The sequence below is a fragment of the Carettochelys insculpta genome, chromosome 1 (genome assembly GCF_033958435.1).
Source record: "Carettochelys insculpta isolate YL-2023 chromosome 1, ASM3395843v1, whole genome shotgun sequence".
Lineage (NCBI taxonomy): Eukaryota > Metazoa > Chordata > Testudines > Carettochelyidae > Carettochelys > Carettochelys insculpta.
This window is the reverse complement of record NC_134137.1, coordinates 264,890,142-264,905,187: the sequence shown is the minus strand read 5'-3', so window position 1 is coordinate 264,905,187 and position 15,046 is coordinate 264,890,142. Positions and strand designations below refer to the sequence as shown.

Genomic DNA, 15,046 nt, shown 5'->3' with positions numbered 1-15,046 from the left:
TTTATATACGGGGTTTACTGTATTATAAAACTCCTAATTATAAGTGAATGTTCAAACCCTGCAATCTGTTTCCATTTATGAAAATATATAGACACAAAGTTGTGTTGCAGCTCTCTTTAGAAGCTGAGCATATCTTGAAGTTTCCTTTTTCTGAAGACAATGGACTCTGAAAAATTAAATATTGAAAATTATATGCTTCGTATATTTATCTTGTAACCTGTTAGTGCTGGAAGAATAAATGCTGAGGTCCTCATTTATTTAACTTCAAACTCCAGACATGAGCATATGTGCAGAGAATTAGAAATGTGTGATTCTTGAAAGCAGTGGCCATAAGTGGTTTTCTGTTTTGCTTATGGATAAAAGGGAGAATGTGTGCGCCAATGGACAATTGGATTTGATCAATATGTCAGTGAACCTTTAGAAGTGACCCATATTCTGGGTCCTCTTTCTATTTATTGGGTTTTATCTTGGTGCAAAACAAAAGAGCTTTTTATACTCTTACCTAATTGCTTTTAGAGCTCATCCAGTTTGGATTACTTTCCTAAATTGACTTGCCTACACGTAAGGCTTGAATACATTGATAAGCTAATTACTTGTACAGTAGTATGATAGGATTGGTTAACTTGGTGGGAGTGCATTGTGTTTCTTTGCACAGCTACTCTAGGTAGTACAGAACTGTAATGCCTGGCTTGCAGGGTGAGTAAGACTGAAGTCTAAGACTTTAAAAATGACTGTGCAATGCATGACAAGTATCAGAGAGGAAGCTGTGTTAGTCTGTATCTTCAAGAACAGCAAGTCGTCCTGTGGCACCTTATAGACTAACAGATATTTTGGAGCATAAGCTTTCATGGGCAAAGACCCGCTTCATCAGATGCATCCAAATTGTCTGTTAGTTTATAAGGTGCCACAGGACTTCTTGTTGCATGCGATGAATTTGATAAAGACCCCACTACTCTTGCTCTCTCTGAATAGTTCTACCTGAGAAGAATGTGTATCTGCAGAGCTCTGGTTCTACACTTGCCATTCCCTGTAGTTTAGCCAGTTGTTGGCCTGATGGAACCATGGCTATGTCTATGCTAGAGGGTTTTGTGGACAAAACCCAGGGAGCATCCAGATTCATGGCATTCTGCCAACGGTAAGTCAAGAAAACGCAGCACTTTTGTCAACAGCCAGACCCCACTCCCCAGGAGGCACAATGCCTCTGTTGACAGAAACCTGGACTGAACGTTCCCGGGGCCCTCTGTTTGACAGAAAGAGCTTCCGGGACACTGGGCAGCCATGTCCGCTGTGCTTCCAGTTGGCTGGTTTCCCAGTAGAATGGCCGAGTGGTCCAGCCACTCTCTGTCGACAGAGCAGGTTACTTTTGCGATCTACTTCCCAGTTTCGCCACCATCTGTCAACAAAAGTTTGTCACTTTAATCTAGATGTAGCCTGTGCCTCCAGGAATGACTTTTGGTCTGGGCAGAGAGAAGCTGATCTCTGGCAGAGTTGTTGAGGTCACAGTTCACCTGCATTTGACCCTGGGGTATGGATGGGTTAGGGGGGCTGGAAGGTGATGGTACTGTGAAAATAAGAGGTAGAGATTTTCTCTGCTTTCTCTTGCTTGGCTGAATGGAGCTTTCTCTCCTCTTTGGTGTGGTGGGGGCTTCTCCTTATATCAGATTACTTAATCACTGGAGGTTTGTCTTATGATTTGGTTATCCTGTGTGTTTCTCCCATGGTGCAATAGGATGAAGGCATTCTGATGGGTGGAGAGGCCTTTGCATTTCTGTGCAACTGCATGCATGTCCCCAGATCTACTGGTCTAGAATTGCTTTTCCTGTCCGGTGGTATTACAGCAACACTGCTGTAGTAGCTTTTTATAAGAGAATGGCAGCATTGGGGATCTAAACTGGAGCTGGTTTGGGACTGGAGATGGAGGCAAAAAGAATTTTTTGGGGAGGAGAGAGGTGGGGGAGGAGAATAAATGCCAAGGGGTGGAGTGCAAGATAGCACAGGAGATCTAAAATATAGGGCTTCAGCTTTCAGAATTGTTACAAGTGTGACCACGGTAACTTTGTACATGATTGTGTGTGGGTATGGCGTCTGTAGTGCTTGGAGGTACTTCCTGAGGAGCAAAGAGATGGACTCTAAGGAAGGAGGCCATTCATGCTTGGAGGCTTTGAGAAAGAAGGTAAGAAAATAACTGATGTCTCTAATAAGGCTGATTTCAGAGAAGGACAAACTATTCCTTGGACTGCTCCGGAGGAATCTTTAGTCTCAGACAGCCTCATAGAGGGCTTCATAAGAGTTATGGAATATAGTAATTCCTTGATTTACGTGGAGGTTGTGTTTGAATTTCACGTAAATGAGAGAGAGTTGGAGTGGGCAGCTGGGGGAAGTGGAAGGAGCAGCCATGCAGCCCCTGGCTTCTCTTAGCTGTGGGGGACACAGCTGTTTGCCCAGCAGTTTCTGAGAAACCGCACTGCAAGCAGCTGTGTGCCCTCTGGGCTTCCCAGCTGGGGAGAGACAGCTGCTTGCAGTGTGGGTTCCCTCAGCCGCACAGCAAGCCTCTGTCTGTGTGCTGGGCTCCCCAGCTGGGGAGCCCGGTGTGCAGACAGCTTCTTGCAGCACTAGTTCTCCTGCCCCACCAGGAAACTGCTCCTGTAAGGGGCAGCAGCCATGAGTCAGTCTGCTGTCCCTGACACGAGCAGCTTTTCCCTGTTCCTGTCGGACTGCAGCCTGACTTGCTGCTGCTGCCCCTGACGGGGACAGGAAACCGCCCCCTCAGGTGTGGGAGTTAAGACACGCGCAACTCAGTCCATTAGAGAAGAGAGTGGTTGATTGTAGAATTGAGTGCTAGAGCTTTTCTAGAAGGTTGGGGAATGTAATTTTCCCAAGTGTATCAGAAAATTGGCTTATTGGTTTGAACATATGTCTCTGCTAGTGAACAGTTATTCATCTTCCTCTTAGAGCTTCATGATGTAGTATGTACAGCAGTGCTCAGTTGTCACGGTACAGCCCTCTGTATTGGGAATAGCTTCTTGACACTGGTGTCAGCTGCTTACCCTAAGCCACAAAAAGAGGTAATTGTCCAATATATGGAGAATGGGGCACCTTGTCAATAGAGCAGAATAACACTGGCCGCTTGGGCCAGCGGTCAGACTACATAGCAATCCTGACACTCTAGCTGGTTTTGCCCCAGTAATCTTTCTGCTTGGTTTGACTGTATGTGAGCACATATGGTTTGAACCTCATGCAGGCATGAGTGAGATTTTCGTTGGGAAGCAAACTCAAGTTTTGGGGATGGGAGGAGCAAAAGCTATAATGCTTCTGAAAGAGAGGCATTGTCCTGGAGGAATGAGCACGTTGCTTGGGATCTGAAACGGAGTTCTGATCCCAGTTTTGCCAGCGATTTGCTTATGTGGATTTTTTGACAGATCATTCGCTCTCTACTTCTCTGGCAGGGATATTCTGAAGGTTATTTTATATTTGTATGGTGTTTGAAAGTGTTGAATATTTAAGTATTGCAATTTGTATGTGCAATAGACTCTTTTCTTTAGCAAGATGTGCATCAAAGGTCATTTTATATAGGCTTTATGAAAATGTTTATGAATATGACCTAACTGGCCTAAGCTTTTTGCAAAATGTTTCATGTTATAATTGGAAAGCTTACAATCTACTGAATATGATCATCCCACTTATACACATTTATCATTCCTGCATTGGATGTTAAAAATATGGAGTATAAACCTGTTACTAAAGTAGCCATGCCATTAGTAGCACTTCAGGAGGTGGATGTTCCATTGTTTTCTTGCGAATGAACTGTAAATGGACTTAGCCCCTCATATCAGGCTTACAAGAAAAACTGTATTTTGCTAGGACCAACCATGTGGCCATGGCACCTGATGCTGGGACCCATCTTGGATGCTGAATTTTTTTTCTCCACTGAAAATGAGGGGAAAAAACGTAAACTGAACACAAGGGATTCTCACCTTTTGGCAAAATTCACATAAAGATGTGAAACTGAACCAGTGGGTGCCAGCCATCCAGATAACCCTGCAAGCAGAACAGGGCGAACAGGCTGAGCCCAGACTGCATATGAGGTTAGTCTGTTCAGATGGTTATTAGATCCACTGTTAGGCTAAGATGTTACAGGTAACAAGTTGCTTAGTGTATTAAACTTTAGCTTTCATGTTCTGTTTTTATTATGTTTAGTTACCTACTTTGTTCTGTTTCATATATCTTGTGACTGCTTAAATCCCACCTTTTTATACTTAGTACAATCACTTGTTTGTTAATAAACCCAGTATAAGTAATTGTTAACAGGGTGGGGGAAGATTCTGTACAAATCTTTCTTTACCCTGAGATAGCGGGTGAGCATGGGTTTACCATGTATAAGGCTTCTTACATAGGGCTGATCTATACTTAATATCTTCTGGAGTTCGATTTTGCCATATTTAAGACCACTCTGGGCTCGGCCATCAACTGCTGTACTCCATGCTATTGCATGGAGTAAGGGATGTTGGAGTGAGCCTAAAGGGGCCCTGGACTACAGTAGGTAAGAAAGTATGTTCTGGTCTATGCTAGCTATGTTAATGATGTAGCTAGAACTGTGTATTGGAAATCGACTTTCTACTGTAGTGTAGCTCAAGGCAGAGTGAGATAGATCTATCTGGGGTTCAAGTCCCGTTGAGGCTGTGCATTGGGTGCTAAGGCAAATCACTTTGACTGATCCTTCCCAGCACTGACCTGTTGTCATTGTCTGTTAGATAGACTGCAAATGGCTGTGAACCTGTCCGTGCTGAAGGAGGCCAGAGGTCAATGATTCCTCTAATTTCTTCCATCCCTGTGCAGAATAAATTTTATGCAGACCAAAAGCATGTGCGATTGGGCATTACCAATACAAACACATTCTGCCAGTTTTGAGAGCTGTGTGCACTCTGCTAATCAACTGGACGGCATTTGCATCTGAATCTCTACTGGATGGCCACTCAAATGCCTACCTTATAGGGAAAGCTGCCAGAGGGCCTGGCTCAGCAGGACAGAGTTCGGGGGCACCCAGGAAGGCAGTCCCAGTGGTATTTCACATCAAGTGAGAATCCCTGGGGGGGTCTCTGTAACAGTACCCATCACAATATACTTAAGGTATTTCGAGCCCTAAACTAGTGTGGAATACTGGGAATGCCACAATGGTAGTTATAGTCTCTCATATTACCTACTGTATATGCAGTAAGCAATTTAGTCTGGTGCTGTTGTGGGTGAATCCATTTAAACTGGACCCATTTGCACTACTGGACATAAAGAACTGATCAGTAAGGAGGAAGAACAGCTAGTTTTCTGCTTTATGAACCTATCTTACATGAGTGGAAAGCAGCAATTTGGCTCCTGGCCAGGAAGGAAGCTTCATTGATGCCTCCAGATAAAGAGTGCCAAATACTCATCTTCCGTGAGAAATGTACTAAATGAAATTCTAAATCAACTAGAATGACTACTGCTGCTCTAATTTAAAGGTTAATCAGTTAACTTATATTAATGCACTGGATTCGTCAGTGTCTGATGGGGATACTTTTGCACGGAAAGATTATGTGCAGTGAAAAACAGTTGGTTAAAATTAGACGGCTAAACCTAGCAGGAAGGGAGTGGCTTTCTTTCTCTTATTTTTACGCCTATTTCTGCTTCAGTTTTGTTTTGGGTCTGTAATTTGAATTGTATTCTTTTCCTTTGAATATAACAGGGAAATTATTTCATTTAACTGGCCTGTTCTTGCACTATAATATTTGCTAGCAAGATTCTACTTTCGTGTGGCAGTCATAATTCACTTGGTGCTTTAGGAAACTGAACTAAGACACTTCACAGCAGAGAAATCACTTCTCCTATTTAAAATAAAATAACCGTCAAAAGCTTTTCACTTTGTAAAACCTGAATTCTTAGTCTAAACCTATATTAGCTTAAAACTGTAAAATGATTTCTTCTGTCATTTATTTTCCAAGCCCAGAGTTCATGGCCTCCAGGTCTCACATTCTGCTCCTCTCCTGTCACATGGTTTATGTCACCAATGCCTGAAGTACTATAAGAACACAGAGCTTTTTGGTCTACTTTAGGTGATAATTTCAATTGAAAAAAGACAAACTGAGGTGGAGAAGAAAACTTCAGGACTCAAATTTAAATCTTACCCAGAAAGGCATCTCGGTTACCTTGTAAAAGGCATGTTGCTTTTTCAGTCTTTGAAAAAAGAGTTGGTGTTATGTTCTAATCATTTGAAGTCTGTCTGTATGTTTAACCCAATACAGAGCAGCTCTTTTTTTAACTCTGGAGTTAAGCTAAAACTGAAAATAACAGGGTCACATAAAAGATTGTATAACTTCTCCAGAAAAAACAGGCAATTTCTCCACTGGATTAGTACTTACATTCTCAATCTTAGAATTAGAATTTTCTGTTTTGATGTTCACCAAAATATTTGTAGGCCAGGCACCCTCGTTTTAGTGATTGGGAAAACTTAATACTCTTCTAAACCACATTTTTAGATGGAGGCACACTGAGGCATGGGGACTCAATCCATTTGTGGGTGGGAAAGAGTGTGTTTGTTTGTGTTTTCCATGTGGCTAGGTGGGAACTATGCATGCACCAGTTTGGGGGTCCATAGGAAATAGCTTGTTATTTTAAGCAGTTAACTGAAATTAATGTGATTTTGGAGATTAAGAATGAGCAGATGTTTGGAACTCCTTTTCCACCTTATTCCATTTTTCAGGTCATCAAACTTTTCAAATGTGAAATAAGACTCTGTGTCCAAGTTATTTTCCATGTTATTGGAACTATGTTCATGGTACTTCAACATAACATTTTTACTTCAATTATTTTGGTAGGAATAAGCATTGCCATCTCCGCATTGTAGTAGTTGAGAAATTAAGAAAAGGCAGATATAAAGTTGCTCTTGCCAAATACCTGTAATAGGATTTGTCTAGGTAGGTGTAATATATGGGTTGTCCTAGGGTTGCCAGCCCTCCAGGATTGTCCTGGAGTTTCCAGAAATTCAAGATTAATCTTTAAAGTTTGTCCTGTCATGAAACTTCGAGCAATATGTCCAATAAAAATTGGAGAATTTTTGGCTACCCCATTTATTAAATTTACTTGACATACTAATTCTAAATCTCTAGAGTATATTGCAACATACAATGAGTGGATGTAGGATTTGTATTTCTCAACTGTGTGTATTTTTTGGTTAAAAAATGTCTCAAACTTATTTTACAAAGGATTCATTTTCTGTTTGTTTTTTACAGATGCATAGATTCTACTGATCAGTGCTATACATTGGATCAGAGTGCACAGTAAACTTGGCAGTTGAAGGAACTCATTGCAGCTTTGGCTTCTAAATTAATATTGTGCCATCCATCACTCAAAGCATAGCTTCCATGTTATTTAGGTTTGTCATGACAGATCTCCACAGTGTGTTTATGGTTTGTCAAACCAAACAAAAAGTTGGTCTGAAATAATGCTATGGCTGCTTGAGTTGTCTTGCTCTGATAATCTTAGCAAAGAGGACCGAATAACCCACTGCAACAGCAATGGATTGCAATGAGTGTCGTGATGGTGGGCCCAACATCAATTTAGGGAGTGTAAATTATAATGAAGGCTGAGGTTTGGAAATCAGTGAATGAGTTTTTGCTACCTAAACATAGGCCTTGTCTACGCGTGCAGGATATAGTCGCTGATGAAGACCTGCTAAATTGATGGCAACATGACCTCTGGTACTCAGAGTAACAATAGTTTAAGGTGAGTTGATGGGGCAGTGCAGCACAGTGTAGATGCTGTAGTAAGTCGACATAACTATGTTGATTCCAGCTACATTCATCACATAGATGAGGTAGGGTAACTTGGACCTTGTCTACGCTGTCATGGTACAGCAACCGAAGTCTTTAAAATGATGATTGCTTAGACTTTTTACAGAATCTCAATGTGACAAAATTGAAACTGCTCATACAAAGTGGGGTAAGATGGAGAAGTGTTTGGACTCTGACGTGTAACATCTAATTGATCTGCTTTTGAGTATCACCTTGATGATGTCTGGCAAAAGCAGAGACCATATGCCTTGGTCAAAACACCATATTAGATCCTGTTTTTGTAGTCACAAAAAGACATTGCAAGATACAAATATGAACTGCAATATATATTGGGTCTGTGCTGTTACTATTTAGGTTTAGTAGGTGTATTTCAAAGTTAGGCCATTATATTTAGGTGCCTATCTGCATCTGCAAAGAATTAGGTGATGCCAAGGCTAGGAAATCATCTGTTTTTTAAAATCCAGTGGTTGAGTATGTGTTCATACACAAATGTAACTAAACAGAAGTTTTTAGTACAGTTTTTTAAAAATACATTTAGCTAGTCATGTTTGACCTGGTTGCTTAGTTTTTAGCGGTTTTAGCAGTCCATTTGCTTGGAAGAATGCTTCACTGCTTTCATTGGGATTAGCTGTTAGGGGATTTAAATGTATTGAGGACAATGGGATGGTGCAGCTTGTTTGTATCAACTGAGTTCCCATTTAACTGTTTATCATGAGCGTGTATGCATACACAATATGGATCTCATTCTAAGAAGTGCTGGCTGCCACTTTTATCAAATAGTCAAAGGGAACTCTGGGCATTCAGAACTCTGAAAAACAGACTCCATATGTAATTGCAAACCTAGTATGATTATAGTCAGTTAACGCATTTTTTACAGTATCAGTTCAGCACAGTTAGCTATGTGGTCCCCCCGCCCCTTTTCTGGCAAAAGTTTGCACCCTGAACTTTATTTCAAAGCATACTTCCACAGAATACCAGAAGGAACTTTACCTTAATTTTAACGAAGTAACCCACCATCTGTGCACATCCCCACCCCACATCATCTCCCTCTGCTGAGAACTGCTGCAAAGATATGGGATCTTCCCCCTAAAATGAAAGAAAATCACATTATGCTATTTTGGAGTTCTGTTTGAAATGGTACACCAATTTCTTAACACGTGATTAGTCATGTCCAAGAAGCCAGAGTCTTTCAAATATAATATACAACTTTCTAAGTCATATAAAATATAAGCAGACTGAAATTTAATGTAATGACTGTGGTGATCAAAACTATTCTGCACCTTAGCTTTAAAAAAGTTGAAGCGGTGTCTCCCGATAGGTAGTATATTCTGCATGGAGGATTTCAATTCCATTGCTAATGGTTCTGAGTATTTTGCTCACTGGTGTATTAATTTTGTCAAACTTACTTATTTCTGTTGACTTGGTTCTTCAGAAGCTTCTCTGCCTTTTTTCCCCCCTCTACACAGTCTCAACTCTGAGTTGAAGGACACCTGTGTTATAAGAATGTAGTTCAGTGTGTGCATGTTAGTTTAATTTTTGATCATCCTGAGTTAAGATGGCTGCCTTTGTCAGGGTTAGGTGGTCACAGTGGAAAACTTCCTAGGTGGCCACCCAAGACCCCTCTGGACCCGACCAGATTAAGCACAGGTTCTGTTTAAGCTGTGGTTTAGACAGCCAACAGAACTTTAATGTGTAGTTGTGAGGTGGGGGACCACCAATGGCAGAGTGAGGTAAAGGAGCTGGAATTGGAACAGTCCACATAAACATTCTCTCCATTGCAACATCTTGCAAGTAATTTCACTCAGAACTGTATTTGGTAACTTGCCACACATGGGCTTCAATGAGGATTACTGGTGAAGTGCTGCTAAACAGGTGAAGGAATAGTTGAATATTGCCTTTTGTGCTGCTTGTATTAAATGTATTTGGAGGAGAGGGGAACACTTGACATGCTTAACTTTATGGGGAATGGTGGGCAAAGTTTGTGTTTAGACCAGTGGTCTCCAAACAGGTCCACTCCTTCCCCCCAGGCAAGCCCTCCGAAAAGAGTAGGGAGAGAGTGCCTTCTGCCCCCAAGCTCTGCTCCAGCTCCCGGCTGCAGCCTAGTTGCTGTTCTGGCACTAGCCTTGGCCCTCTTATCCTTGTCTGGGTGCTGATCCTAGGGCTAGGGCCCTGCTCCTGCGCCTGGCTTCCACTTGCAATTCCTGGGGGCATGCAGACAGAAGTTAAGGGGAGCATGACTTGAAAAGTTTAGGAACCGTAGACTGACTCTACGCTGAATTGTAAAGGATCCCTAATATTCTCTCTCCTTCAAGTGCACTTTGTCACACTCAGTTTAGTGTGGTTATCTACGAAAATTGTTCAAGCTGTCCTAGCTTCGGTAGCTATCTAGCCACCCAACATGGGTGGGACTTGTACAAGATGCTGCCATAATGTTCATCTACATAGCTGGTGAGGTGTAGGTTCCCAGCTGGGATAAACATGCTAGCTCTGCTCTCGCTAGCAATGAAAAATAGCAATGTGGCTGTGATGAGAGGGGTGGTGGCATCTTCAGCCAGACTATGATTCCACCTAACCCTGGGGTAAGTATTCCAACTAACTGAAGCTGCTGCTTGTGCATAGCCATGTTATTGTAGGGCCTTTTGTGAGAAGAGTTTATGGCTTTTTTTCTTTAAAAACATCTACCAGAGGTGGGAATTAGACCTCCCAAATTCTACATTGATATACTCTTTAAACGACTTCTTTTCAGATTGCTTCAGTTTCTGTACTGTTAGAGTTGTGGAGGGCAACCTGTGGCCAATGGCCACATGCAGCTTATCGAGCTTCTATTTGTGGTTCATGAGGCATTTTGTTGGCTGATTTCATCCACATAGTTTGTCATCTTCCCCCCTCCCTCCACTGGTATTACAAAAGTAACACACTTAAAGCAAGGGCACATGAAGTGAGGTGCTTGCTGATCACACAACATTGTGAGTTCAGCGCTCTTCCTTTGCATCCAATCAGAGCGCTGCTATGGTTCAATTGGCACACTCCGTAAATCCTAGGTACACAAGAGCATTGAGTAAAACTACTTTATTCTGGGAGACTGTTGTGGTTACGACAATCTTACAGCCCACTGAAATGAAGGAGGGTCACTCATACAGCCCACTCCCTAGCCTAGCTTCCCCTCACTAACTTAGAGTAAGAATACATATTCTTTGTCCCTGAAATATCAACAAATTAGAACTTTTCCATCTCCATTCACTTTGAAATACTTAAGGATCAGCACTGAAGGCTTTATGAGCTAGTCTTAAGCCTGAAATAGTCATTTCATTAAGTAAAAATTGTGATCCTTAGTACTATGCTTGCTTATTTGCAAGTGCTTTTTGTGTGTAGAGTACTGGACAGGAATACTAAGACTTTTTATTTCTCTCAAACCTGAGTAGTATGTAAAGATAGCCTTGTGGGGAAAAATTTATTACTGATTTTTCGAATATCTCCTGTGCCTTACATTTGAAAGACTACCGCAAGCTAAGTATGCACACTAGAAGTCTGCATAAGTGTGCAATTGAATATAATTTCATTTATATATTGCATCTTAGTTTTTATGTGCAAATCAAGGTAATGAGAAATTAAAGGGATTCAGCAGAAGTCATCCTGATGCTCACTGAGGTTAAAAGAAGTGAAGTGGTAACATAATTAGGCTAGTTTTTAATTCAAGTTAGAACTAACTTGCTTATAGAGTGAATATGGTTGCCTAAGAGGCCACAATGCTTAATTGATATGCTAGTGCAAGAGCAAGGAGGTGAAGGGGTGGAAAGGAGCAACCACACTTCAGGTAAAACTGTCCTCTATCCTTCAGATCACTACACTTTCTCCTCCTGGGAATGAATAGCTCAGTCATATGACCGGGTCTAGTGGGAACAGCTACTTCTCAGATAGCAAGTTATCAGAGTTCTAAAGTTCAGTTTTTATTTTGTCCATTGCTTACCCCGAGTTACAACTACTGGGGGACTCAGCGTTCAAGGGAAAGTGCTATACTCATGGTTCTGATAGTCATGGGATAGTGTGGGGGGGATGCTACAGCACCCACAGATTTTTGCACCCAGATTCTCTAGCTCTGGGTCACCACCTTTGGGAAGTCTCTGCATCATCCTACCAAGGCCCTGGGGTTCCACTGACTCCACTGGCTTCCCTAGGCTCCCCCCCCACACACACACAGGTCCTTCCGGTTTTGTGGGTTCTGACAGCCCTCAAATTTCCATCACGGGCTGGCTCTATAGGTCTCCGGCTCTGCTAGCCCTGGGATGCAGGCCAGCAGCCTTGGAAGCTTTGTTGCCACCTAGGGTCCTATGACTGTCATGGAGCTCTACTCCTGGCCTCAGCATGTGGCCCCAGGCTGGGCTAGCAAAGGACTAGGGTTGCTAACTTTCCTAGACCTGATGGACTGGATGCCATTGCTATCGATGGTGTCTGGTCAGTCTGGCTAGGGGAGTTATCAACCATCAGCTGGGGGTGAACATGTGTATGGGAGCTGTAACTCAGCACTCCCCTACCTAGTTGTTCCAGAACCACTGCTGACGGTTCTCTTTTTGTCCCTTGCTAGATGCAGTTCAGTGAAACCCAACCAAGTACGGGTAGAAAGTACTTGTCAGAGGGATATGGTTGGACTGTATTACTGGCACAGCATTCTGCTCCAGAGCCTTTTCATCTTCTGTCAGCTTTCAAATAACCTGTGTCCTCTTAACTTCACCATAGAACTCACTGTGCTTCAGTGACTCGCCGTACCCTCCTAACTGTCTTTGACCCATCTTCTGCAATGGCCCATCAGTACTTTCTTGTTGCCATAATGGGCTACTTTTTGTTTCACACTGCAGACAAATCTGAGACAATAGTTTGTAAGACTTCTTTTATAGATATTGCCCCATTACTTTTCTCTCTGAGCTCAATCTCTGCAAGTAAACAAGTTTCATAGAGGAGTTTCCCAGTACCTCCTTCATTATTCATTGCTCACAAAACTGGAGAATGGGGTCTCAGATATGAAGATCCAAGGGGTGATCCTCTTCTTACAGAAAGAGTCTAGAAGACTTTCACAGAAATCTTGTTTGGCTTCGTCAGTTTGCCTAACTGTATTTGCTCCTCAGACATTGTCAGCCTTAGTTCTGTTGCCAAGGGCAAAATATTCCAGTTTTATTATAGTTCCTCTGTTCTTACAGTAGATGGCTGTAGGCAGACTGATTCAAGGATCTTGGCTATGATCTTTGTTGGTTGCATTTTTGGAGAATTCCAATGACTGGCTTTGCAGAAACCCTTTTTTGGGGGCAAATAATTTGTTACAGTGGGACTTGTATCATTCTGGATTCAAAAATACCTGATGGGTTTTTCTACAGTTCAGTGGCTAGTACAGTACATTATGAAATATTAATGTTGAACTTAGTCTTGTTCTATTAAAGGGCTCATTAGATTTAATTCAAAACCACCGTATCTTGGTGTTCAGACATTTTAGTGAGGCAGCTGTGTGCAGCATGGTTGCTACAGATAGCAGTAGATCATGAAATAGTCACAAATAGTCATAAGCTTACTCTTTTTCTCCTTTAATTTTTTTGGAGGAAGCTGGAGCAGTGGAAAGTAGAGCTTTGGCCTGCTAAACCCCGGTTTGTGAGTTCAGCCCTTGAGGGGGTCATTTAGGGATCTGGGTCAAATAGATTTAAAAAAGAAATCTGTCAGGGATGGTGATAGTCCCCTGCACTCACAGCAGGACCTGGACTCGATGACCTTGGAAGGTTCCTTCCAGCTCTGTGAGATAGGCATAGGTCAGAACTTGTAAAGCATTAATTGTACCAGTGAAAAGAATTACACTTACATAGTAGCTTAACTATTTATGTAATGGCTTATGCAAGGATGATTTTCATTACCAGAGTATTGTCCGTGGCGTGTTGGTGCATGAAGTAAAATATATTCCTTTATTGGAGATTGTCAAAGACTTTACAATGAGATGAGGCTTCACAAGGTCCACAGTGTCCATACAAATCTCCCATTTGACAGATAAGAAGCAGCTCAAATTAAAGGTCTCGTCCAGCGTCACACTCTAAATCTGGAGTTGAGCTGTTGTTCCCATTTTTCCTTGGGTTGATCTCCTAGCAAGCTCACCCACGTTAGGGAGTCCCACACAAAGGTTGTAGGCCTCCATATGTGGTGGGTAGATTTTTCTGTTTTGGCAAATCTTTGGTTCTTAATAGGGATTTTCTCTTCAATATTAGTTTTGAAAGCCAAAGTGGGCAGAGCTTGTTTGATAGAGTAGTTCTGTTTGAAATGAATCAGTCCCAATACAGTCAGTGGTCAGTGTAGGATGGCTTTCATGAGCAACCTCACAATAGGAAACTGATATGATTGTGGTAAAGGTTATTATTCAACGGGGAGAAGACCTGTGTATCAAATAAGAGTTGAAAAATGAGTTATTCAGTTTTTAAAGCAATTGTGATTATCTAAGGTAGGTATGGGAACACCTTAAAAACATCTGGTAATTTGAACCTATCCTTTCTTTTTTGCTCTTCTCTAGAGTACTAAAAATAGGCTAGTTTCCACTGTTTCCTTTTTCTGTGCACCAACATAATGCTTTGAAGTTTGGACTTTCAAACACTATAGTATTTCTTTAAATCAAAACAAAGCACCATGTTTAAATAACTCCTTTTTAATTAACTATTCCATTCTAATGGAAATTGTGTCCCGTCCCCCCCCCCCCCCACAAAAAAAAAAAGCCACCAGAAGTTTTAGGATAACCTTGCTACCTCTCTTTTTTCCTGTACTGGAAAGAAACTGAACATAAAACCTTGCCAGCATAGCATGAAGTGTTGTATAATTCTTAGAGGTTTTAATATCACAATTAACTCAGACATTTAATGTGCAAACCTTAATGCTTGTGTAACTTATCTATAAATACAGCAAGGACTGAGTTTTTCCACCATTAAGGAGACTAGTCTATCAAAGTGTGAATATGCAACAGACAGAAAAGAGGTTTATCATTGAGAGTAATTTAATTGATTAGGCAAATAGAATGGCAATTGGAAAATCCCTTTTAAATAAGTCTTGGAATGAAAATAAGCAATGGAACAAAAAGGAAAACTGTTGTACCTTTTTTGAAATTCAAAATTTGAAATTTTTGGTAGGGAACAGCAAAGTAAAACTATTTTTAATGATAAAGTTTAAAATATCTTCATTACTTTGTGACTTCCATTTTGCCTGTGAAAAAG

General features: G+C 41.5%; 1 protein-coding gene across 5 annotated transcripts in view; it reads left to right on the top strand.

Annotated features, from left to right (window-relative positions):
• Window positions 1–15,046, top strand: part of DENND5B (DENN domain containing 5B) — a 172,326-nt gene that overhangs the window by 20,134 nt on the left and 137,146 nt on the right. The gene's annotated exons all lie outside the window — the stretch shown is intronic.